The sequence below is a fragment of the Cavia porcellus genome, unplaced genomic scaffold, assembly GCF_034190915.1.
Source record: "Cavia porcellus strain 051 isolate PalLab524CR breed Dunkin Hartley unplaced genomic scaffold, mCavPor4.1 scaffold_10, whole genome shotgun sequence".
NCBI lineage: Eukaryota > Metazoa > Chordata > Mammalia > Rodentia > Caviidae > Cavia > Cavia porcellus.
The window spans coordinates 49828990-49847434 of record NW_026947493.1 but is presented as its reverse complement, the minus strand read 5'-3'; the positions used below and the strand labels follow the sequence as shown (position 1 = coordinate 49847434).

Here is an 18445-nt window from a genome sequence, read left to right as displayed (position 1 = left end):
GTGAGAGGAGTCAGAAACGACAGCCATGTGAGTAAAGGCAGACAAACTTTCACTGCTAAGATGGGGACGTTCCAGAGACCTAATGGGCACCAGGGTAACTAACGCTAGTTCACAATACTCTATTGTTCACTCAAAACATTCTAAGAGAGTAGTTTGTAAATGTTATTAAACGCACAAAAACAAAATACAACAAAAACAGAGAAAAGGTAACTGTGAGGGAGTAGGTATGTTAACTAATTGATTATAGCAATCTTTTCACACTGTGTACATATTTCAGATCATTCTTACCCGAACACTGTTTTGTCAGTGATACCTCAGTAAAGCTGAAAAAAATTTAAGGAAAACTAACTCAAAGATAAAAGTTACAGGAGGCAGGCCAGGGATATGACTCAGCCGCATAGTGCCTGACTGGCAAGCACAAGGTCCTGAGTTCAGTTCCCAGGACCAAAACAAAACAAAAGAAAAAAGAAAAGTTACAAGAGGCCACTGTTTTGGACCAAGCTCCTATTGTAAACCTCAATAGATCAGCTAAGAATAAAAAGAAAGAAAGACATTCCTGCCTCTCCCAAAGCCAAAGTGAAAAAGGTGTTGAAGGCTGAGAACAAAGGGGTGAAAGGCATCCAGGTCACTCACCTTCTAGGGACCCCAAATTCACCCTGTGGCTCTGCAGGCAGCCCAGATTCTGTCAGAAGAGGATCCCCAGGAGAAAGGCGTCTAACCACCACATCAAATTTCCCGACCACTAAATCTGCTGTGAGAGAAGACACAAGACAGCGCCCTTGGACATCGAGAGTGACACGCACCAGATCCAACAGGCTGTGAAAGCAGCTCTGTGACACTGATGCCACCAAGGGCAACACCCTGGGCAGACCTGGTGGAAGAAGGAGGTCTTGGACAGTTAGCGCCTGCTTATGATACTTTCAGTGTTGTCAACAAAACTGGGACCATCTAAACTGGTTCCAAGTGACCGATTCTAAAAATACATGTTTTCACCATTTTAAAAAAATCAAAAGTCATTAAGGTGGGAGACCCACATTGCCAAACTGAACTAAGCTGTTGATCTGAATTTCAGAGAAATAAGACTCACAGTGACAAACACCAAATTTTCCAAACAGGCCAACTTTGTTTTGCATGATAGTAAAGATCCTTTTGCTTTGATTCTTGCATAAAAGAACCTGATATTAATCAGTTACTTACCTACCGTTCTGTCTCCCTACCTCTGACTTACAAAGAAGCAGCTTGAAATGAAGAATCTGGGTTTTTTGTCCTTTTGTTCCTGCTTTTCTGAGCCCTCTCTAACTATAAAACCAACCTTTTCTGCTCAGCCCATCAGAATGTTTACTTTATTTTACGGAATAAAATGTTTCCCAATTCAAGAATTAAAATAAAACCATGGTAAGGGGTATGGCTCAGTGGCAGAGTGCTACCTCACATGCAGGAACCTTAAATTCAACCCCCAACATCATTAAATAAACAACAACCAGACATAGAGATGCATGTCTGTAATTCTAGCTGCGAGGCTGAAGCAGGAGGATAGCTTGCACAACGACATACAGTTAGGATTGTACTGGATGATCTCAAGATTGGGAAATCCCTAAACTCTTTTCTTCTTGTGCAAAATCCTTGAAAGTATATGAAACAGATGCAACAGGATGCACTTCCAGAATGAGGTATCTGACAAGCCAGATAACCTCAGGCTTTAGTTTTACCTTTGTTATGTTTTATTTGGCAAGTTATTGAAACAATATGAGACTTATTTTCCACATCTGTAAAATGGGAATAATAGAACAGTCTATTTATTGACTTGTTGTGGATATTACATAAGAAAAAAATGTAAATCATTTACTAAAGTAGCTGGTACATAATAGTAGATGCTTTTCTTATCCAAGAACCTCCATTTGTCTAATTTAAGACACTGCCGTTAAATAAAAAATATCTCTGAGTAGTCACACTGTAAAATACTGTGCTAGTCATTTGTACTGTAGTGTAATGACTGCAATTCTTCCTCCAAAGCACCATGAAGTTGGGAGGAAAGAGGGGGGGAGAGAGAGGTATTGGGCAGGAAAAAGGAGAAAGTAAAGCGGAAAACAAAACTAGATGCAAAAGAAGTACTATAGCCCCTAAAATCTTCAGTGTTTAAATTCTTTAAAAACTGCTAATAAAGGAAAGATCCCAGTGTTCCAGCATTTATCCTGCCTTCCCTGTACAAACTGCATTTCTGGGAAACTACAATGTTGATAAGAGAAATTTTTCTTTCAAGGGATTTTGGCTAAGCCATCAGAAACAACACTAGACAAACGGTATTAGCATATGCAACCTCTAATGAATTAATACTTCAAGGTAATAATCAAGGGCTACTCACACCACAGAAACAGAGAGAACTGAGCTTTTCATGTCTCTAGAAAAAAAAAAGATTATAAGGTATTTCTTCCCTAACCCCAAGCTTACATCTTTGGATCTAACCATCTGTTTCATGGTTGTACAAAGAACAGAGGAACAGTTTAAAAATCATACAAAAGCCATCAGCAAAGTCCAGACAGTGGGAAACTCTGTTGGAGAAATATCTAGTTTCTTCAACAAATAAATTACAAGGCAAAATACAGAGCATGCTAGAAACCTTGTACATTAAAAAAGATTTAAGAGGTACCCCAACCAACAGTAAAACATAGACCTTTCAAAAATTCTTGATTCAGGCAGACCAACCATAAAAGTAAAAGATAAAAGTAAAATGATAAAATCAGTAAAATTTGTTGGAATATTTGAAAATATTAAGAAGTTGCTACTAAATTTTGAGATATGGTAATTGTATTATGGTTACTTTTTAAAGAGTCCGTATTTTATCGGGTGTGGTGACACATGACTATAATCTCAATATGAGGAAGGCCGAGGCAAGAGGATTGCCACCACAAGTTCAAGGCCATCCTGGACTATATAGTGAGTCCAAGGCCAGCCTGAACTAATAAGATCTTTCTCAAAAAGGAGACAGACAGACAGAGACTATATAGAGATACATGTTATTTATATTACATGTCTATATTTATAAATATATATTTAAATATGAAATAAAATATAGATAAGACGATTCAAATTAGTACAGTGAGGGATGAAGTTCAGGACACGCTATCCCAACATATGACCCTTGGCATTTGCGAAAGAAGCAGAAGCAAAGACAGTCACTCTTTCTTACCTTCCTCCCCTGAAGCAGGTCATAAGTTCCTATTGGGAAGGAGACTCCTTACACAGAGGAAAGGAAAATTCCTTGCAGACTCAGGGACAGACATGGAATCTGAGCAAACAGACCTTGCTAACTTCCCCCAAATTTACCAGCATTAGATCACATCCCTTTGCCCAATCCTGCTTCCAGCTTTCATGAAAGCTAAGCTTAAAAATATACAAGTTTGCCTGTCCCTTTGGTTCTTCATTTCATTAATGAAGGTTCCCAGGTCAGGTTACTCTTTCTCACCTATGAACCTAGCTAAAACAGATGGCAAAAGGAAATCTCTCTTCCCTTGCAGAGGTTTTGAGCTTTTAAAAAGTAATAAAGTAATGCCAGGCATGGTGGGACACACCTGAAATTCCAGCACTTGGGAGACTGAGGAAGGAGGATCACTGCGAGCGTGAGGCCAGCCTGGGCTACAGAAGAGCATTCAAGGCCCACCTGAACTACACAGTGAGACCCCATCTCAAAACAAAACAAACAAACAAAAAGATAAACAAAGTAAAATAAAATTGCAACAACAATTTTAAAAATCAGAATTTTTTAAAACCCCATAATTTTCCCTCTGATCTTGCTTCTCGCTTATGATTTACTGATAACCCAGGGTTCTATGAGTCCCAGGTGTTTAAAAGCTTTGAGATGAACAACATGTTGTTTTTATTATTATCATTGATTTCTAATATTTATTGATAGCCTACATCATTTGATTAAAGCCAGTCCAGGAAAATGTTAAACCAAAAGAAAACTATGGAACTCGCCCTGTGACAAAAAAAAATCAGACAAATCACCCAACAGGATACAAAATCCAGGGAAGCTGAAAGCAGTTCCTGTGAGATCAGGAGCAAGAAAAGGTGTCCGCTGTCGAGGTCCTTATTCAACACAGTACTGAAGTCTGAGCCAGAGCAATTAGGCAAGAGACAAAAAGCAGAGATACACAAACAGGAAAGGAAGACAGCGAACCATCCCTGTTGGCAGATTATGATTCTGTTCATATAAAATCCAGACAACTCCACCAGGACTGTCAGAAGTGATAACCAGTCAGTAAAGGAGCAGTACACAACGTCAGCCTACAGAAGGCAGGAGCTTTTCTATCCACCAGTAATGAAGCTGACAGAAAGAAATCAAGACAATGCCATTCACAACAGTGCCAAAATAATAAAATATGAAAATATAAAACCTAGCAAAAAATTTAACCAAAAAAATGAAAGACTCCTAAAATGAAAAGTTAAAACACTGATAAACACAAAGAAAATGGAAAAAATTTCCTTGTTTATGCATTGAAGAAAATTAACATTATGCAGTGCAGTTGAAAAATACAGTGAATGTTTACATTTTTACAAAATTTTCTGTACTGAAAGACAGGTCTCCTGAATCCCCTCAGTATACTCCCCTTGCTTCATCAGCCTCGTCCAGGCATTCGTGCCCTCCTTGAAGCAGCTCTGAAAGTCCTCTTCCAAGCCTGCAGCTGCGCCACTGGGACTCCTCAATGTCCTGAACTCATTCAGAACAGTTACTCTTCTGGGCATTCTGGCTTTGGGAAAAAGCTAGAAGTTACAGGACACCAAATGCAGTGAATAGGTCAGGACGCACCCTAACATTTTTATGAGACTGCTTTTGTGCTGGATGGCAGCAATCCTCTATTTTTTATTACCCCTCTTAAAGACACAAAGGAGGACTTTTCTTAAAGACACAAAGGAGGACTTGCAGAGCGGCAAAAAGAGGACCGAGAGACGGGGAGGAAGGGAAGAGATAGAAAAGAATTCAGATGTGTTATGCACATGTACTGACTCCCCGCCAGGAATGTGATCGCTATGGACTACAAACATGTAGTCATAAAAATATTTTTTACAAAACTCCTCCTGAGGTCAGGGTAATAACAAAAATTGAAAAAAAGAATTAAGATGTAATATGTACATGTACCAACGCCCCACAATGAATGTAATCATTATGTACTGTAAACATGTACTAATATGAATTTTTTTAAAAGAATAAATTTGTTCAAAGTGAAGGAAAGTATTCTGAAGGAGATTAATGGTCATGTCTTTTACAGTAATAATGGCGATCCTCCCACCTCAGCTTCCCACATATTGGATTACAGGCATGCATCACCATGCCCAGCTTTAATACTTCTTTTGATTGAAACATTCACCACATATTTTAATTACCCTTTGTATTAATTAAAGTGGCTAGATTACCAAAGCCATCTACAGATTCAATCCAATCTCCATCAGAATACCAATGGCATTTTTCAAAGAAGTATAACGAACAACCCTAAAATTCATGTGGAAGTACAAAAGACCTCAAAAGCCAAAGCAGTTTTGAGCAAAAAGATCAAAGGTAAAGGCATCACAATACCTGATTTCACAACTTAATGCAGAGCCATACTAGCCAAAACAGCACAGCCCGGGGAAGAAAGATTCACAGAACAGTGAAACAGAATAGTAAACCCATATTTCTATAGCCAACTTCTTAACAAAGCTGCCAAAAATTTACACTATAGGAAGGCAATTTCTTCAACAAACAGTATTGGGAAAACTAACTATCTGTATGCAGAAGACCTCTCTTACCCTGTACAAAAAAATCAATTCAAAATGGACTACAGACCTAACTGTAAGTCCTAAAAGCACTAAAAGAAAGCATAGGGAAAATATTGCAAGACATTGCTACAGTAAGTGATTCTCTGGATGGAACTCCCAAAAGCACAAAAAGCAAAAGCAAAAATTAACATTACATCACATACAACATTTCTGTACAGCAAAGGAAACAGAATACACAAACAATCTGCAGTCAATATTTGTCAACTATTAATCAGATAGAGGGTTCATATCCACTATGTATAAATAACTCAATAAAACTTTATTAAAATAACCCAATTAAAATGGGCAAATGAGCTGAATAGATACTTCTAAAAAGAAATACAGATAGCCAACAAATATATGAAAAAAATACTCAATATCATTAGGCAGCAAGGAAGTACAAATAAAAAATACAGAGAGCTACCATCTCACCTGAATTAGAATGTCCATTAAACACACACAAATCCTGGCAAGGGTGTGCAGAAAAGAAATTCTTGCACTGTAGGTGGGACTGTAAATCAGTACAGGCCTGTTGGAGAACAGTATAGACATTAAAGAAACTAAACATCAGAGCTAGGCATGGAGGCACATTCTTGTAATTCCAGCATACTGGGAAGCTGAGACAGGAAGATCAAAAGTTCAAGCCCAACCTGGGTAATTTAGCAAGATCCTACCTCAAAATCTAAAAATAAAGGGGTGGGGATGTAGCCCAGTACAAAGGCCTAGGTTCACTATCTATCACCACCAAAAATAAAAACAAACAACTGGGAATGTTGTTCAGTGTGAAAGCTCTGAGTCTAATCCTCACTGCTGAAAACAGGAAGAAAGGAAGGAAGGAAGGAAGGAAGGAAGGAAGGAAGGGAGGAAGGAAGGAAGGAAGGAAGGACCATCATATGACACAGCTATCCTTCTTCTGAGTTTATCCAAAGCAAATAAAGTCAGAAGACAAAGAGATACCTTCATGCCACGTTTATTGTAGCATTAGTCAGCATAACTAAAATATAAAATCAGTGTGGGTTCCCAACAACAGATGGATGGGTGGATAAAGAAAATGTGGTATATATACACACCAGTATAATATTCAACCATAAAAAAGAGTGACATTCAGTTACCGGCAGCAAAAAGGATAGAACTGAAGGATATGGTGTTGTATGAAATAAGCCAGACCAGGAAGAAAAGTATTGCAGGTTCTGTTTTATGAATTCTCTGTGAGATGGCTAAAAAAAAAATTTAAAAACTGACTACTGGTGGGGGGAGGGAGAATCAATATATGCTGTATTTGTAGAAGGAAATATACACTGAACATCATTATAGGTACAATTAATATGTCATTAAAACAAAAAAAAATTTTTTATCGGTACCAGGGATCGAACTAACGACCACCTGCTTGCAAGGCAGGTGCTTATGCCACTGAGCTAAATCCCCAGCCCCAAAACAAAAATTTTTTAAATAAAATTAGAAAACAGGAAGGTTAGAAGTAGTCACTCACTTTGAGTTCCTTGAATTTGTGTCTCCTCCAGTCTAGTATCAGCTGCTGGAGTCCAGGAAACCAGACTTTATTCTTCTGTCTATTCCCAAATCATGGCTCAGAAAAAAACAATAAAAAAAAAAGAATAGTTCAGAAGAATACAAAAAAGGAAACCACAGTCCAGACATGATGGCACACCCCTATAATCCCAGCATTCTGGTAGGCTGAGGCAAAAGGATCCCAAATTCACATACAGCCTGGGCAACTTAGCAACTTGGTAAGACGCTTTTTCAAAATAAACAAATAAAAGAGGTTTTCAGGTACATTCAACTACACTCAGAAGTCTCCACTCACTACTCTAAACCTACAGCAACCTTGATTTCCATCACAGCCTCCACTACATCCAGAGGGCCCCAACCAGAAACTGTGATCTCAAATGAACACTGACCTGATCCCTCAAGGGTAAGGGCTTCTCCTGCAGCACCTTGCAAAAGTGGAGAAAACGATCTGTCAACCCCTGGCCTGCCTCAGCTAATCAGCAAAGGCTGGCCTCCTCCTCCTCCTGTGGGGCGCCACTTCCCCATCAGAGCCCGCTTCAGCAGCCCTGAGCGGAAGCTCCTTCTCCCACTTCCTTACTGTTGAGCTCCATCTAGTAAGCCTTCCTGTGCCTTGCACTATTGCATCCCAAAACACTTTCCTGAGATGACAGACAATGAACTTAGGTCATGAGGGGTGGGGGTGCTAGCTGAGGTCCCCATTTCCTCTTTTAGGGATCTCCTTGGAGCTCCTGTGCTGATAGTAATGCACTCAGCTGGTGTCTGCTTTATTGAAGAACTGCTTTGTGTGAAGGAAAAAAAAAAATCCTGCAAATCTAGTCAGACGTGTTGTGTTGTTGGGCTAGGGATACAGCTCAGTGGCACAACACCTGCCCTACAGGCAGGAGGTCGTGAGTTTCATTTCCAGTATAAAATAAAACATATTGTATCAAAGTAGAGAACAGCATATTTTCCCAACCCTCAACAAAAGTCATAATACAATAATGTAAACATTATGTGAATTCAGTAGAAACCATATTTTGAATTTTACATATGGATCTTTTCCTGGACTAGTAACATGTAGCACTATATTCCCTTTCAGTGCTGGACAGTAGCAACCAGCCACAGCTCCTGGTCACAATCAGTGACCACAATGGGAAACAACCAACACTGTATCACTGACCATGTTACCAGCATGTTTTGAATACAGTTGTTCCATAAATTGCATGAGTTATACATCACTTTACAATAAAATAGACACTATCATAGAAGATTATACCTAACTGTTAGCTAATGTAAGTGTCTGACCACATATAAATGTAAGTGTAACTAAGCTATAGTGAATAGGTTAGATATATAATATGAAGTATTGGCTTATAATATTTTCAAGTTACAGTTAATGTATGGAAGAATATAACCCCATTATAAGTTAAGGAACATCTAGTATTTAAAACAAGCAAAAATGGATGATGCAGTTCTTATATATTAGTGCTAAAACTGTATTTCGGCTTAAAAAGCAACAGAATGACAAGACTGTAGGTGAGTGTGCAGGTAATACATGGAGATTTGGGTGGGGAAAGGACACAGTGGTAGACACAAAATTTTGGTAAAAATCTAGTTCTTGGGTTAAAGGTGAGATCACAATAGTCATTTTACTGTTATGTTTAATAGCTAATGCTAATGTTATGTGTAACCTTGCATATATGTCATTTTTATTACAAAAGACCTTCCGGAGTCAGTTGGGTTTAATTATGAAGTTGGTCAGGGAAGGACTGGTGAGAGCGTCACACACCAAAGGCAACAAAAAGACTGAAAGACAACTAGAGCTATTTTCTGATTCTGCAAAACATTTTAGGATTACTTCTAGGTATATTCCAGAAGAACTGAAAACATTATACCACAGTGATATATGTGCACCCATGTTTATAGCAGCACAATTTGTAATAGCCAGATCTTGGAAACAACCTAAGTGTCCATCAGCTGAGGAATGGATAAAAAAGTTGTGGTATTTTTATACAATGGAGTATTACTCAGCTATAAAGAATGATCACATTGAGATATTATAAATAAATGGGCGCAACTTGAGAGCATACTCATAAGCAAAATAAATTAAACTCACATGTATAAATACCGAATAGTTTCCTTAGTGTAAGGAACGGTAAGAATACATAAAAGTATGTGGTAATCATAATTCCCCATGATATTGCTTTGAAGCCTTATAATGTTTTCATTCATTAATTTGAATAGTTTTATTCTGGGTTGTTTGATTTTATTGTCTGTGATGGTATGAACAGTTATTTTGAAGAAAACAAGACAATACAATAGTTAGTGCTGATTTAACACCATCTTGTTTTGAAGTCCCATCAAGCTTTTGTTCTTCTGTCTCCATTGGTTTTATCATGTTGTATCTTATTGTACTTTATTATATGTGATAGTATAAACAATTTTTTATAGACAGGGAGATAATACAGAAACCATTGTTCGTTTTCTGTTAGTTGGTTCTAAATACCCTGTAATACTTTCATTCTCTTGAATGGTTTTACACTGTCATGTTATGTTTGATGTTATAGTATACAAAGTTACACTCAAATATTTCAAGGAAAGAAACACTATGGTAACTACTGTTATGTCAGGTTATCTTGTGGTGAAACACTATGTTGCTTAAAACTGTTCTGTTCTGAAAAAAATTTTTTAGGATTTATTATTCAGGTCTTTTTTGTGAACCTCCATGAATCGATTTCCAAAAATATATAGCATTTCCCAATGCACTAGATCACAGAGCACTTTTTAAAAAAAGAATAAAACCAAACAAAATAAAGCCAATTTTTTAGAAAATGAAAGCGATACAGGACTTCAAAACACAGTAACAGAAAATCAACAATGCCTACCATATAATATCTTCATCTTCAAAATAACTGCCCAGACCATCACTCAGAATAAAATCAAATAAAGCAAAACAAAATAAAACAAGCAATAAAAACAACATAGGGCTTCAAAACACAATAATGGGAAATTAACAATGGCTATCACAATGCCTCTTGTTTTCTTCAAAATAACTGTCCAGACCATCAGACATAGGCAGGTGAAATTAACCAAACAATGCAAGAATTAAGTTGCTTTTTTACCTCAATGGTTATCTTTTCAGAAATTTCAAGTACTCAACTTCTAATTTCCACTATGTCTGTGTCTCCTGAACTTGTTCTTATGAGAGCTGGAGGTCTGAGATTGTATTTTGCTCCTTCATTTTGACTTTTTCCTGTGCTCCTCCAAATCAGCCCATTTCTGCATTCGACATGCTTCCTGCACTGGCTGGCAGTCCCTCGGTGTAGTGGACCGGACAAGGTACCTGGGTTCCTCTGATCTGGGGTTTCTGGAGTGGGGAACAAACAGGGATGATGGTTCATTGATGCTCCCCTGATGGCTGTGGGCCTTGGTTTGTGGCTTCTTCCTTTTCACCCATTTGCTCACAGGTATGGTTTGGCTCTGATATTTCTTTGCTGATTTTCTGTCTAGTTGATCTGTCTCTCTGTGACCATGGGGTACCAAAATCTCCCTTTCCAACTGTGTTATTGCTCATTTGATTTTCCGTGTCTACCCATAACTATCCTATATAGTTGGGTGCTGCCATATTAGGTTCATATATACTCATGATTGCTATGGTGTTTATGCTGTCTACAACTTTCTCACCGACCCCAATCAATCTTGTCTTATCCTTCTTTGCTTTTTCTTGTGGCTGTTGGATTGCTATCTCATGGTCTCTTGTTATTTCTGAGATATTTTTCTTTTCATGATCACAAGCTGCAATTCTGTCTTCAGGATCTGAAGTTGTATCCTTTCCTTCATTCCATCTGTTGCATATACTTTCAGTGGAGGTTTTAATTGCCTGGATCTCTGTTTGGATCTGTTTCATGGATTCCATTTCTCTCCTATGTTGGGCATTTTTTGTTTCCATCTTTTTCTAAGCTTTTCTATTCTTTTATTTGTGTCTTCTCTAATATCTTTAATTTTAAGCATCGCTTCTTTTTGTACCTGAGAGATCATTTTCTCTCTGTAACCATTTCCATTTGTTTTTTTCCCTTTTGTTGTTATCATTTTAAAGTTACAGTGTTTGACTTCCAGTGTCATCCATCTCATTGAGTTCTAGGCCTGTCCTGGGTGGCTGGGGGTGTCAGGAAACACTCAGCCCTGCAGCTTGCCATTCACCACCTTCTCGTTTTCCTTTTATTTTATTTTCTATATTGATGCCCACCAACTTCTCATGATATATAGCTCTACCGCTAGCACCGAGGCCTCTCTCAAGGAGGAAAGGAGATGTCCATTCTTCAGGGATGCTCTCCTCTCCAGATGCAGTTAGTTCTCTATAGCTATCCCAAGAACCTTCCTTCTCCTGGTGTTTACAGTGATAATGTCCATGTTCCATCCCAGAGTTGTGCTGCGTATGGAGCCGACCTTGGCCTCTGGATGCCTAGGCTGGGACTGGTCTTCTGTTAGCGAAGTTTTCCAAAATGCAACCGCTGTCTCCTTGCTGCTGCTTCAGATTTTCCACGTTACTGGCCTCACTGGTTACTTTGCCCTCTAAAGGTGTGTGTGTCTGTGCACCAGGCTGCTGTCCTGGGTCTTGAGGTTCCCTCTAGTCTTACACTTTTCCGGCCAGCTGTCTGGAGGGACAAGGACAGAAGCCAGGAGCATGAACTCACAGTCTTCCAGCCTGCATCGAGGAAGGGCACAGAGCACAGACTCCTTGCATGGTGGGGATGGAGGTGGGTAATGCACAGAGCACTTTTATAATTACCTACTCAGGAAATCATACTGATCCTTAAGACTGAACTAAAGGCTTACGAAATAAATGTTGTCTACTTACTTAAGAAATTTTCATCTCTAACAATATAACACCAGGTTCTCAGAATAACATTGCTGCCAAAAAGTAAAAACAGGCCAAATATATTTTTAATTTAAAAAAGTATAGATAGGCATGGTGGTGGTGCATGCCTGTTATCCCAGCACTCAGAAGGATGAGGATAGAGGCCAAGGCAGGAGGATGGCCAAGACTTCAAGGCTAGTCTGGGCTACACAGTGAGTTTAATGGGCTTCATAGTGAGTGCAAGGCCAGTCTGCACTACATAGTGAAACCCTATCTTAAAAATAAAATTAATATATATACACAGATGGCAAAAAGTAAAAACTTTTATCCTTATTTTAGTTTCTAGTACCATTCCCCACAAAAAGAAACCAGGACTCCTTGGAGAAAGAGAAGATTACAGAAGTAGGGCAGGAAAGAGGCAGAGTAAGCTGGGACGAATTTGTCATGCTCAAAAACAAGAAAATTTCCAAAGATTAATGGAATGACAACAAAAGGCCACAGGAGTCAATTGAAAGGGATTTTACTGGCCTAATTGTGGTCATACAACATCAAAAAGAGTAATGGTTATACCTAAAATGATAAACATTGACTATATAAAAACCCCAAAGTTGCCAGGGACTTAGCTCATCAGCATAAGCACCTACTAGGTCGTGAGTTCGATCCCTGGTACCAAAAAAAAAAAAAAAAGTTTGTAATACTGAAAAAAAGATAAAGTCAGGGTGACTCATACGTTACCATCTAAAGAAACTTTTAAGCCAAATTCTAGTTTTGAAATGTAGCTTATTCCTAGTGAAGGCCTTGAGTTCAATCCCCATAGTAAAAAAATTTAAAAAGAAAATTGGTAACCATTGCAGAGAATTACACATTTATCTTCACTTTCTAAAATGAAGTATGTATCAGGAAAGCCAACTGGCCCTATTTTACACAAAAATACTCGTTAAGAAATACAGAAGAAATAATTGGATGAATTAAAAATCATCACTTCACAGCCACAGCTTGAAATTACTGGTTTGTTTTTTTAACAAATGAGTGATTGGTTGTTGATTAACAGAAGTTAAAAGTATTACACAACTGGTGGAGAGGGAACAAGATAGTGAAATGGTGCTGAAGGAACATCACACAGTGGCAGCTGTCACCCCCATCAGGAAGATAAGGCTCTGTCCTTGTGACTCCCAATCATATGCATAAGAAAGAAATTGTTAGTATCAGCTACCTGTGCACATGCAAGTGCTGTCTTTTCTTAGCTAATACAACTTGTGCTTCCGCTCAAGCATTTAAACCCACCAAATTCTAGGTCTGGGTTGCAAAAAAAAGATACAACTTATAGAGTCTGACCTCAGAGATACTAAAAATACGGTTATGATGTTTTAAACATAGACACTTAAGAAACATACACATTTGAAGTGAAATTTAAGCATACTCTTTAAATACAAAATAATATATGATTAATAACAAATGGTTGATGTTTTCAGTCTGTTACATTTATTAACTGCAATGCCCTATGATTGGATCTGAGATACAATGTACTTAAGTCTTTTTTTTTTTTTTTTTAAGAAATAGTGTCACACTCCCAGGGCTTTCTCATAGAGGAGAAGTAAAGTAGAATTTGTCATATAAGAAAAAGTAAAATTGTCTCCTTAATTATGTTTTATTTGCTACATATTTTGTCTTTCATTCAAAAATTGTATTCTTGAATAAGTTTTCCCCAGTGGATAGTCTCCTGAAAACATCAACATTTTATTAAAGACTGGAACTTTTCACAGCAAAAGAGAGAAATGTCTCATTTCTAATTTTAGTGTATCAAATAAATTATAAATGAAGACCTCTAAAGTTGTTTTCTCTGAGGAAAAATGGAAAAGGGGAAACAAAGACCACTTTATTTTTCAACAACACGTAGGGGAAATTAGCCAAATCAGAGCCTCAAGATCAGAGCACAACTATAAATCAGTCAAAAGCATCTGACAAATTCTAAGCCACACTGCCCTGGTCCATCGGCTGTAAATAATGGAATAAGTAGGAGAGTACCAGAATTTGAACTCAGGTACTCACTGCAGAGCCCATTGATCTTTGCACCTTGACAGCTACTTATGGTTACATAATCCTTTATAAGTTATGGACCTTTCTTTATTCTTTCCTCCCATGATACCTTGGGAAAAGGTGTCAGAGTAGTACAATCAAAACTCATACACAAACAACGCTTATAAGAAATACAATACAAATATAGTTGATGCTCCTAATAACATATCCTGTCCTCAATCTTCACCCCTCAACCTTTGTATATATAGCATGCAATATATAGTATTTTCTTACATTTTTCCCATATTAAGGGGCTGGGAGTTTAGCTCAGCAGCAGAAGCACCTGCCTTGTAAGCAGGTGGTCATGAGTTCAATCCCCAGTACCGATAAAAAGTTAAAGTTAAAAAAAAAAAAGACTCAAACATTTTTCCCATATTAGTAGAATTTATCTATCATATGTAATATTATGCATTGTCACTATTATCAACACTTTGTTCCTTGCTTAATTTTTGTTTGTTCATCTACTTTTTCTTGGTTACCAACAAAGGATACTACAAAAAAAAATTTGTTTTTTTTTTTGGTGCCAGGGATCGAACTCACAACCTCACACTTGCCAGGCAGGTGCTTGTGCCACTGAGCTAAACCCCCCACCCCTACTACAAAATTCTAACAATGACTTTTCAAGAATGTGTAAGAATTTCTCTTAAGAAATACTTGAGGAAAAATTTCTCCCAAGATTGAGTATTGCATCCTTTTCTAATGGAAGCAGTTTCTGTGACCTGGTCAGGCCTGCATCAGTCCAGCCAGCATCTTGTCAAAACTTTATGAAAAACCATGACAGAGCAATTATGTCTCTAAGACATTCCCAGATTTCTCACACTCTGTAGCTATGAGACAATAATTTTTTGCTATACTAGGTTTAGAAGAAATGTGTTATACTGTAAAAGATAACTAACAGGAAGTTGCATATTAACAGTGTTCTGACCACAAAAACAAATCCTGAGCCACACTACCCAGGTTCAAATTCTGACTTTACCACTCAAGCGTGTGACTGCAGGCAATCATTACGCATGCGACGACCTCAGCTTACTCATCTGCAAAGTGGGGCCGATAACATCACAGCACATAAAACCACTATGGATTGAGCTGCTACATGTGAAGACCTAAAAGAGTACCTGGCTCCAGGAAGTCATTCACAGAAGAGTCAATGTGAGCGTGAAACTGCAGGCTCAACCAAACTAGAAATCTGGGAAATAAATTAAAACCACAATGAGACACAATTTGCTTCCCCATAAAAGTGGGCAGACAGTGTACATTCTTAGCTTGCATGGTAGCTATGTGCTCTTTGTGTGATAATTTGGGTTTCTGTTTTGTTTTGTTGTTGTTGTTTTGTTTTGTTTTGTTTTGTTTTTGAGACAGGGTCTTGCCATGTAGCTCAGTGTAGCCTTGAACTCACTAGGTAGACCAGGCTGGCCTTGAACTCAAAATAGTCCTCCTGCCTCAGACTCCTGAGTGCTGGGATTATAGCTGTGCACCACCGTGCTCAGTTTTGTATGACAATTTACCAAGATGTGATGTCTGATTTGAGCACTGTTAATGTGTTATATCTCAAAAAGTTTAAAAAAAAAAAAAGCCAGGCACGGTGGTGCACTCAGGAGGCTCAGGCAAGCAGACTGCTGTGCGTTCAAGGCCAGCCCAAACTACAAAGCAAAACCTTATCTCAAAAGCCAAACACACATACACATACACACACATGCGTGTGTGCCAAAGACATACAAAAAACTGAAACTCCCCAACCCTAAGCTAGACAATGCTCTGTCCATACCAAATATTAGCAAATACGCGGAACACAAGAATTTTCACATTTTGCTGTTAAGAGTACAAACTGATAGAACCAATTGGGAGAGAACTGGACAATAGCAAAGTTAAAATCTACTACTAATGTTTCACCTGAATTATAAAACAATAGATTTGTCAATCTCTTTTAAACATTTTTTTTTTTTTTTAGCTAATCATGTTGGTGGTAAGTCATGAGAAATCTACTCTTAAGAAATTTTGAAATATACAATAGGTTATTGTCGTTATAGTGACTCTGCTATGCAATAGTTTTCACAAGTTTATTCTTGCTAGCTGAAACTTTGAATCCTGTGACCAGCGTCTCCCTACTTCCCCGCCCCATAGCGGTTTTCACTAGGCTACCCAGGCTGGGGGAGGGGAGCGTCAACAGCAGCACTAAAACTTGTGACTGGACACGTTTATATTCTTAAGAAGCCTAACAAAACAGGGAGAAAAGTCGAGTCTACTCACCGCCCCAAGCACAGCATGTTAAACATGCCTGGCATGCTCAGCATTCTGCTGTGTGCTTCTGAAAAGGAGAATTCCTAGACAGAACCGTAATCGGGGCTTTAAAAAAAAGAGTCAGAACCTGAAAAGGAATGAAGGATGAGTTATATTAGGAACAACGAAGAGAGTGGGGAAAGGGACTGCCTTGTGGTTAATTCAGCACTTAAAAATTTTTTTATTGTGGTAAAAATTGTGATACAAAATATGGTATTTTTAAGTGTACAATGCAGTGGCATTAATTACCTTCACGGTGTCATGCAACCATAACCACTACCTCCAACCTTTTCATGGCTTCAGTAAGAAAGGCTGGAGTCATTAAACAGTAACTCCCCATTCGCCCTCTCCCAGCCCTCCAGCCCATAATCCTTAAACCTTAATCCACACTGTGTTTGTGTGAATTTGCCCATTCTAGGAATTTCATGTAAATGGAATTATAGGATATTCTTTTTGTGTCTAGTTTATTGCACTGGCTCATCCATGTTGTAACACATATCAGAACTTTATTCCTTCTATGGTTGAACATTTCTTTGCATGTATATTCCAGACTTTGTTTATACACTCATCTATTAAATATTTGTGTTGCTTCCATCTTTTGACTATTATAAATAATGCTGCAGGGAACATTAACAGACAAGTATCTGTTTACATCCCTGATTTTTGTTTTGACTTGGTTTGGTTTGGTTTGGGTGCTAGGACCTCACAAACACTATGTACACACTCTTACCTCTGAGCTCAACTTCCAGCCTCACTTATGATTTTGATTTGCTTTTCCTTAATAATTAGCAATGTCGAGCATATTTTGTGGAGAAATATCTACTTGGATTCTTTTCCCATTTTTTAATTGGGTTGTTTTTCTTTTTTGTTGTTGCCCTGTTAAATTTTTATACATTCTGGATGTGAAACATCACATATGTGATTTGTAAACAGGGTCTCCCATTCTGTAGTTCATTTTCCTGCTAGTGTATTTTTATGTATAAGCCTCTTGCATTTTGATGAAATCTAATTTATCTGTCTCTTCTTTTTATGCTGTGCTCTCGTACCACATCTAAGAATCCTTTGCTAAATCCAAGGTCAAGATGATTTGCCCCAATGTTTTCTTCTAGGAGTTTTACTATTTTACTCTTACATTTGGTTCATTGATCTATCTAGTACTTTTAACTGACAAGTAAATAATGCTATATATTTATCAGGTACAATGTAATGCTAAGATATAGTCACAGTGGTGGATTGACAACTGGTGGCCAATTTATAACACTCAACTAAATTGAATTGGGTGGTGCAGGGTGTGAAAGGCCCACCTGAGGATCCTTGCCAATAGCATAAAAAGGAGAACTGGAGAGGAAGAGGTGGTGCTGTTGGTTCTCCTGGAGAAAGTTAAATCACACTGGCTTTCCTGATATGAACTCAGCTCTTCTTATCATGGGAGCTCAGGATCTTGTTATCTCTGAAGAGAGCTGCTTGGTACTTTTGGGAAGAGCTCTGGTGTTTACCTTGAGCTCTGCTTCCTGGCTCCAGCGTAGATTCCTCAGCCTGCTGGCTCAGATCCTTCATCCCACTGGCGCAGACATTCTAGCTTCCACTGCTGACCTTTGAGCCTCCCCAGCACAGATCTGTGAATCAGAATGCATGAGTCATTGTTGTGGCCTCTAGGCTTCCATCTGGGCTCCTGTTGGGCATTATCATAGGCTCTACCTCTTTAGCTGAATTCATACAAAGTCTTGCCATGGGATCCAAGCCCTCAGGAGGATTCTTTGGGTCTTTAGTGTGTGGATAGATTTCCTCAACTCTTGTATTTGACTCTTTGGGTGACTGTTATAAAATAATCTTATAAACTATGTGTCCTATGTTAAATTGTTCCCCTTACAAAACCCTGACTGCAACAATATGATACATCAGACTGCTAGAATATTACATCAGACTACTTAATAT

At 38.3% G+C, this 18445-nt stretch overlaps 1 long non-coding RNA gene across 2 annotated transcripts in view; it reads right to left on the bottom strand.

Annotated features, from left to right (window-relative positions):
- LOC106025755 (uncharacterized) overlaps positions 1–18127 on the bottom strand; it is a 35395-nt gene extending 17268 nt beyond the window's left edge. For both annotated transcript variants that reach the window (XR_010050186.1, XR_010050187.1), the window contains exons 1-5: positions 18007–18127; positions 16481–16598; positions 7283–15419; positions 6226–6322; positions 634–751 (exon numbers count right to left, since the gene is read on the bottom strand). This is a non-coding gene — a long non-coding RNA (uncharacterized LOC106025755). The remainder of the gene's footprint in view (positions 1–633; positions 752–6225; positions 6323–7282; positions 15420–16480; positions 16599–18006) is intronic.
- Between the last annotated feature and the right edge of the window lie 318 nt (positions 18128–18445).